This window comes from Aplidium turbinatum, chromosome 12, assembly GCF_918807975.1.
Source record: "Aplidium turbinatum chromosome 12, kaAplTurb1.1, whole genome shotgun sequence".
In the NCBI taxonomy this organism is placed as follows: domain Eukaryota; kingdom Metazoa; phylum Chordata; class Ascidiacea; order Aplousobranchia; family Polyclinidae; genus Aplidium; species Aplidium turbinatum.
Genome location: NC_137483.1, coordinates 26,564,942 through 26,571,606, shown reverse-complemented (window position 1 = coordinate 26,571,606; position 6,665 = coordinate 26,564,942).

Sequence of the window (6,665 nt, the reverse complement as noted above, 5' to 3'; positions counted from 1 at the left end):
CTTGCCGCGCCGGTCCATGCAGGGCGCGGCCCGCGACCATGAGAGACGGCGGGATCGCGCCTGGCGCGGCCCGATCCGAAGTGCCTTCGGGATGCACTCCAACAGTGGCCGACCTGGCGCCTTTCGATTCAAGTCATCCGGTCGGTTTAAAGCGAGCAACCGCCGGTTCTTACCATCTTTCGGGTCCTGACGACTTGCTCTTGTCGGAGCCGGTCCATGCAGGGCGCGGCCCGGCCCAGCGCGGCCCAGCCCCCGTCGACCCTGAGGGGCGGCGGCATCGCGCGGCTCGATCCGAAGTGCCTTCGGGATGCACTCCAACAGTGGCCGACCTGGCGCCCTTCGATTCAAGTCATCCGGTCGGTTCAAAGCGAGCAACCGCCGGTTCTTACCATCTTTCGGGTCCCGACGACTTGCTCTTGCCGGAGCCGGTCCATGCAGGGCGCGGCCCCGCCCCCGTCGACCCTGAGGGGCGGCGGCATCGCGCGGCTCGATCCGAAGTGCCTTCGGGATTCACTCCAACAGTGGCCGACCTGGCGCCCTTCGATTCAAGTCATCCGGTCGGTTCAAAGCGAGCAACCGCCGGTTCTTACCATCTTTCGGGTCCCGACGACTTGCTCTTGCCGGAGCCGGTCCATGCAGGGCGCGGCCCGGCCCAGCGCGGCCCGGCCCAGCGCGGCCCAGCCCCGGTCGACCCTGAGGGGCGGCGGCATCGCACGGCTCGATCCGAAGTGCCTTCGGGATTCACTCCAACAGTGGCCGACCTGGCGCCCTTCGATTCAAGTCATCCGGTCGGTTCAAAGCGAGCAACCGCCGGTTCTTACCATCTTTCGGGTCCCGACGACTTGCTCTTGCCGGAGCCGGTCCATGCAGGGCACGGCCCCGCACCCGTCGACCCTGAGAGGCGGCGGGATCGCGCCTGGCGCGGCGCGATCCGAAGTGCCTTCGGGATGCACTATAACAGTGGCCGACCTGGCGCCCTTCGATTCAAGTCATCCGGTCGGTTTAAAGCGAGCAACCGCCGGTTCTTACCATCTTTCGGGTCCCGACGACTTGCTCTTGTCGGAGCCGGTCCATGCAGGGCGCGGCCCAGCCCCCGTCGACCCTGAGGGGCGGCGGCATCGCGCGGCTCGATCCGAAGTGCCTTCGGGATGCACTCCAACAGTGGCCGACCTGGCGCCCTTCGATTCAAGTCATCCGGTCGGTTTAAAGCGAGCAACCGCCGGTTCTTACCATCTTTCGGGTCCCGACGACTTGCTCTTGCCGGAGCCGGTCCATGCAGGGCGCGGCCCGGCCAAGCGCGGCCCAGCGCGGCTCAGCCCCGGTCGACCCTGAGGGGCAGTGGCATCGCGCGGCTCGATCCGAAGTGCCTTCGGGATTCACTGCAACAGTGGCCGACCTGGCGCCCTTCGATTCAAGTCATCCGGTCGGTTCAAAGCGAGCAACCGCCGGTTCTTACCATCTTTAGGGTCCCGACGACTTGCTCTTGCCGGAGCCGGTCCATGCAGGGCACGGCCCCGCACCCGTCGACCCTGAGAGGCGGCGGGATCGCGCCTGGCGCGGCGCGATCCGAAGTGCCTTCGGGATGCACTATAACAGTGGCCGACCTGGCGCCTTTCGATTCAAGTCATCCGGTCGGTTTAAAGCGAGCAACCGCCGGTTCTTACCATCTTTCGGGTCCCGACGACTTGCCCTTGCCGGAGCCGGTCCATGCAGGGCGCGGCCCGGCCCAGCGCGGCCCAGCGCGGCCCAGCGCGGCCCAGCCCCCGTCGACCCTGAGGGGCGGCGGCATCGCGCGGCTCGATCCGAAGTGCCTTCGGGATTCACTCCAACAGTGGCCGACCTGGCGCCCTTCGATTCAAGTCATCCGGTCGGTTTAAAGCGAGCAACCGCCGGTTCTTACCATCTTTCGGGTCCCGACGACTTGCTCTTGCCACGCCGGTCCATGCAGGGCGCGGCCCAGCTCCCGTCGACCCTGTGGGCCGGCGGCATCGCGCGGCTCGATCCGAAGTGCCTTCGGGATGCACTCCAACAGTGGCGGACCTGGCGCCCTTAGATTCAAGTCATCCGGTCGGTTTAAAGCGAGCAACCGCCGGTTCTTACCATCTTTCGGGTCCCGACGACTTGCTCTTGCCGAGCCGTTCCATGCAGGGCGCGGCCCCGCACCCGTCGACCCTGAGAGGCGGCGGGATCGCGCCTGGCGCGGCGCGATCCGAAGTGCCTTCGGGATGCACTCCAACAGTGGCCGACCTGGCGCCCTTCGATTCAAGTCATCCGGTCCGTTCAAAGCGAGCAACCGCCGGTTCTTAGCATCTTTCGGGTCCCGACGACTTGCTCTTGCCGCGCCGGTTCATGCAGGGCGCGGCCCGCGACCATGAGAGGCGGCGGGATCGCGCCTGGCGCGGCGCGATCCGAAGTGCCTTCGGGATGCACTCCAACAGTGGACGACCTGGCGCCCTTCGATTCAAGTCATCCGGTCGGTTTAAAGCGAGCAACCGCCGGTTCTTACCATCTTTCGGGTCCCGACGACTTGCTCTTGTCGGAGCCAGTCCATGCGGGGCGCGGCCCAGCCCCCGTCGACCCTGAGCGGCGGCGGCATCGCGCGGCTCGATCCGAAGTGCCTTCGGGATTCACTCCAACAGTGGCCGACCTGGCGCCCTTCGATTCAAGTCATCCGGTCGGTTTAAAGCGAGCAACCGCCGGTTCTTACCATCTTTCGGGTCCCGACGACTTGCTCTTGTCGGAGCCGGTCCATGCAGGGCGCGGCCCAGCCCTCGTCGACCCTGAGCGGCGGCGGCATCGCGCGGCTCGATCCGAAGTACCTTCGGGATTCACTCCAACAGTGGCTGACCTGGCGCCCTTCGATTCAAGTCATCCGGTCGGTTTAAAGCGAGCAACCGCCGGTTCTTACCATCTTTCGGGTCCCGACGACTTGCTCTTGTCGGAGCCGGTCCATGCAGGGCGCGGCCCAGCCCCCGTCGACCCTGAGCGGCGGCGGCATCGCGCGGCTCGATCCGAATTACCTTCGGGATTCACTCCAACAGTGGCTGACCTGGCGCCCTTCGATTCAAGTCATCCGGTCGGTTTAAAGCGAGCAACCGCCGGTTCTTACCATCTTTCGGGTCCCGACGACTTGCTCTTGCCGCGCCGGTCCATGCAGGGCGCGGCCCGCGACCATGAAAGGCGGCGGGATCGCGCCTGGCGCGGCCCGATCCGAAGTGCCTTCGGGATGCACGCGGCGCCATCCGAAGTGCCTTCGGGATGCACTCCAACAGTGGCCGACCTGGCGCCCTTCGATTCAAGTCATCCGGTCCGTTCAAAGCAAGCAACCGCCGGTTCTTACCATCTTTCGGGTCCCGACGACTTGCTCTTGCCGGAGCCGGTCCATGCAGGGCGCGGCCCAGCCCCCGTCGACCCTGAGGGGCGGCGGCATCGCGCGGCTCGATCCGAAGTGCCTTCGGGATTCACTGCAACAGTGGTCGACCTGGCGCCCTTCGATTCAAGTCATCCGGTCGGTTCAAAGCGAGCAACCGCCGGTTCTTACCATCTTTCGGGTCCCGACGACTTGCTCTTGCCGCGCCGGTCCATGCAGGGCGCGGCCCGCGACCATGAAAGGCGGCGGGATCGCGCCTGGCGCGGCCCGATCCGAAGTGCCTTCGGGATGCACGCGGCGCCATCCGAAGTGCCTTCGGGATGCACTCCAACAGTGGACGACCTGGCGCCCTTCGATTCAAGTCATCCGGTCCGTTCAAAGCGAGCAACCGCCGGTTCTTACCATCTTTCGGGTCCCGACGACTTGCTCTTGTCGGAGCCGGTCCATGCAGAGCGCGGCCCAGCCCCCGTCGACCCTGAGCGGCGGCGGCATCGCGCGGCTCGATCCGAATTACCTTCGGGATTCACTCCAACAGTGGCTGACCTGGCGCCCTTCGATTCAAGTCATCCGGTCGGTTTAAAGCGAGCAACCGCCGGTTCTTACCATCTTTCGGGTCCCGACGACTTGCTCTTGCCGCGCCGGTCCATGCAGGGCGCGGCCCGCGACCATGAGAGGCGGCGGGATCGCGCCTGGCGCGGCGCGATCCGAAGTGCCTTCGGGATGCCCTCCAACAGTGGCCGACGTGGCGCCCTTCGATTCAAGTCATCCGGTCGGTTTAAAGCGAGCAACCGCCGGTTCTTACCATCTTTCGGGTCCTGACGACTTGCTCTTGTCGGAGCCGGTCCATGCAGGGCGCGGCCCGGCCCAGCGCGGCCCAGCCCCCGTCGACCCTGAGGGGCGGCGGCATCGCGCGGCTCGATCCGAAGTGCCTTCGGGATGCACTCCAACAGTGGCCGACCTGGCGCCCTTCGATTCAAGTCATCCGGTCGGTTCAAAGCGAGCAACCGCCGGTTCTTACCATCTTTCGGGTCCCGACGACTTGCTCTTGCCGGAGCCGGTCCATGCAGGGCACGGCCCCGCACCCGTCGACCCTGAGAGGCGGCGGGATCGCGCCTGGCGCGGCGCGATCCGAAGTGCCTTCGGGATGCACTATAACAGTGGCCGACCTGGCGCCCTTCGATTCAAGTCATCCGGTCCGTTCAAAGCGAGCAACCGCCGGTTCTTAGCATCTTTCGGGTCCCGACGACTTGCTCTTGTCGGAGCCGGTCCATGCAGGGCGCGGCCCAGCCCCCGTTGACCCTGAGGGGCGGCGGCATCGCGCGGCTCGATCCGAAGTGCCTTCGGGATGCACTCCAACAGTGGCCGACCTGGCGCCCTTCGATTCAAGTTATCCGGTCGGTTTAAAGCGAGCAACCGCCGGTTCTTACCATCTTTCGGGTCCCGACGACTTGCTCTTGCCGGAGCCGGTCCATGCAGGGCGCGGCCCGGCCAAGCGCGGCCCAGCGCGGCTCAGCCCCGGTCGACCCTGAGGGGCAGTGGCATCGCGCGGCTCGATCCGAAGTGCCTTCGGGATTCACTGCAACAGTGGCCGACCTGGCGCCCTTCGATTCAAGTCATCCGGTCGGTTCAAAGCGAGCAACCGCCGGTTCTTACCATCTTTCGGGTCCCGACGACTTGCTCTTGCCACGCCGGTCCATGCAGGGCGCGGCCCAGCTCCCGTCGACCCTGTGGGCCGGCGGCATCGCGCGGCTCGATCCGAAGTGCCTTCGGGATGCACTCCAACAGTGGCGGACCTGGCGCCCTTAGATTCAAGTCATCCGGTCGGTTTAAAGCGAGCAACCGCCGGTTCTTACCATCTTTCGGGTCCCGACGACTTGCTCTTGCCGCGCCGGTCCATGCAGGGCGCGGCCCGCGACTATGAGAGGCGGCGGGATCGCGCCTGGCGCGGCGCGTTCCGAAGTGCCTTCGGGATGCACTCCAACAGTGGCCGACCTGGCGCCCTTCGATTCAAGTTATCCGGTCGGTTTAAAGCGAGCAACCGCCGGTTCTTACCATCTTTCGGGTCCCGACGACTTGCTCTTGCCGGAGCCGGTCCATGCAGGGCGCGGCCCAACGCGGCCCAGCCCCCGTCGACCCTGAGCGGCGGCGGCATCGCGCGGCTCGATCCGAAGTGCCTTCGGGATTCATTCCAACAGTGGCCGACCTGGCGCCCTTCGATTCAAGTCATCCGGTCGGTTCAAAGCGAGCAACCGCCGGTTCTTACCATCTTTCGGGTCCCGACGACTTGCTCTTGCCGGAGCCGGTCCATGCAGGGCGCGGCCCAGCCCCCGTCGACCCTGAGCGGCGGCGGCATCGCGCGCCTCGATCCGAAGTGACTTCGGGATTCACTCCAACAGTGGCCGACCTGGCGCCCTTCGATTCAAGTCATCCGGTCGGTTCAAAGCGAGCAACCGCCGGTTCTTACCATCTTTCGGGTCCCGACGACTTGCTCTTGCCGGAGCCGGTCCATGCAGGGCGCGGCCCGGCCAAGCGCGGCCCAGCGCGGCTCAGCCCCGGTCGACCCTGAGGGGCAGCGGCATCGCGCGGCTCGATCCGAAGTGCCTTCGGGATTCACTGCAACAGTGGCCGACCTGGCGCCCTTCGATTCAAGTCATCCGGTCGGTTCAAAGCGAGCAACCGCCGGTTCTTACCATCTTTCGGGTCCCGACGACTTGCTCTTGCCGGAGCCGGTCCATGCAGGGCACGGCCCCGCACCCGTCGACCCTGAGAGGCGGCGGGATCGCGCCTGGCGCGGCGCGATCCGAAGTGCCTTCGGGATGCACTATAACAGTGGCCGACCTGGCGCCCTTCGATTCAAGTCATCCGGTCGGTTTAAAGCGAGCAACCGCCGGTTCTTACCATCTTTCGGGTCCCGACGACTTGCTCTTGCCGAGCCGTTCCATGCAGGGCGCGGCCCCGCACCCGTCGACCCTGGGAGGCGGCGGGATCGCGCCTGGCGCGGCGCGATCCGAAGTGCCTTCGGGATGCACTCCAACAGTGGCCGACCTGGCGCCCTTCGATTCAAGTCATCCGGTCCGTTCAAAGCGAGCAACCGCCGGTTCTTAGCATCTTTCGGGTCCCGACGACTTGCTCTTGCCGCGCCGGTTCATGCAGGGCGCGGCCCGCGACCATGAGAGGCGGCGGGATCGCGCCTGGCGCGGCGCGATCCGAAGTGCCTTCGGGATGCACTCCAACAGTGGACGACCTGGCGCCCTTCGATTCAAGTCATCCGGTCGGTTTAAAGCGAGCAACCGCC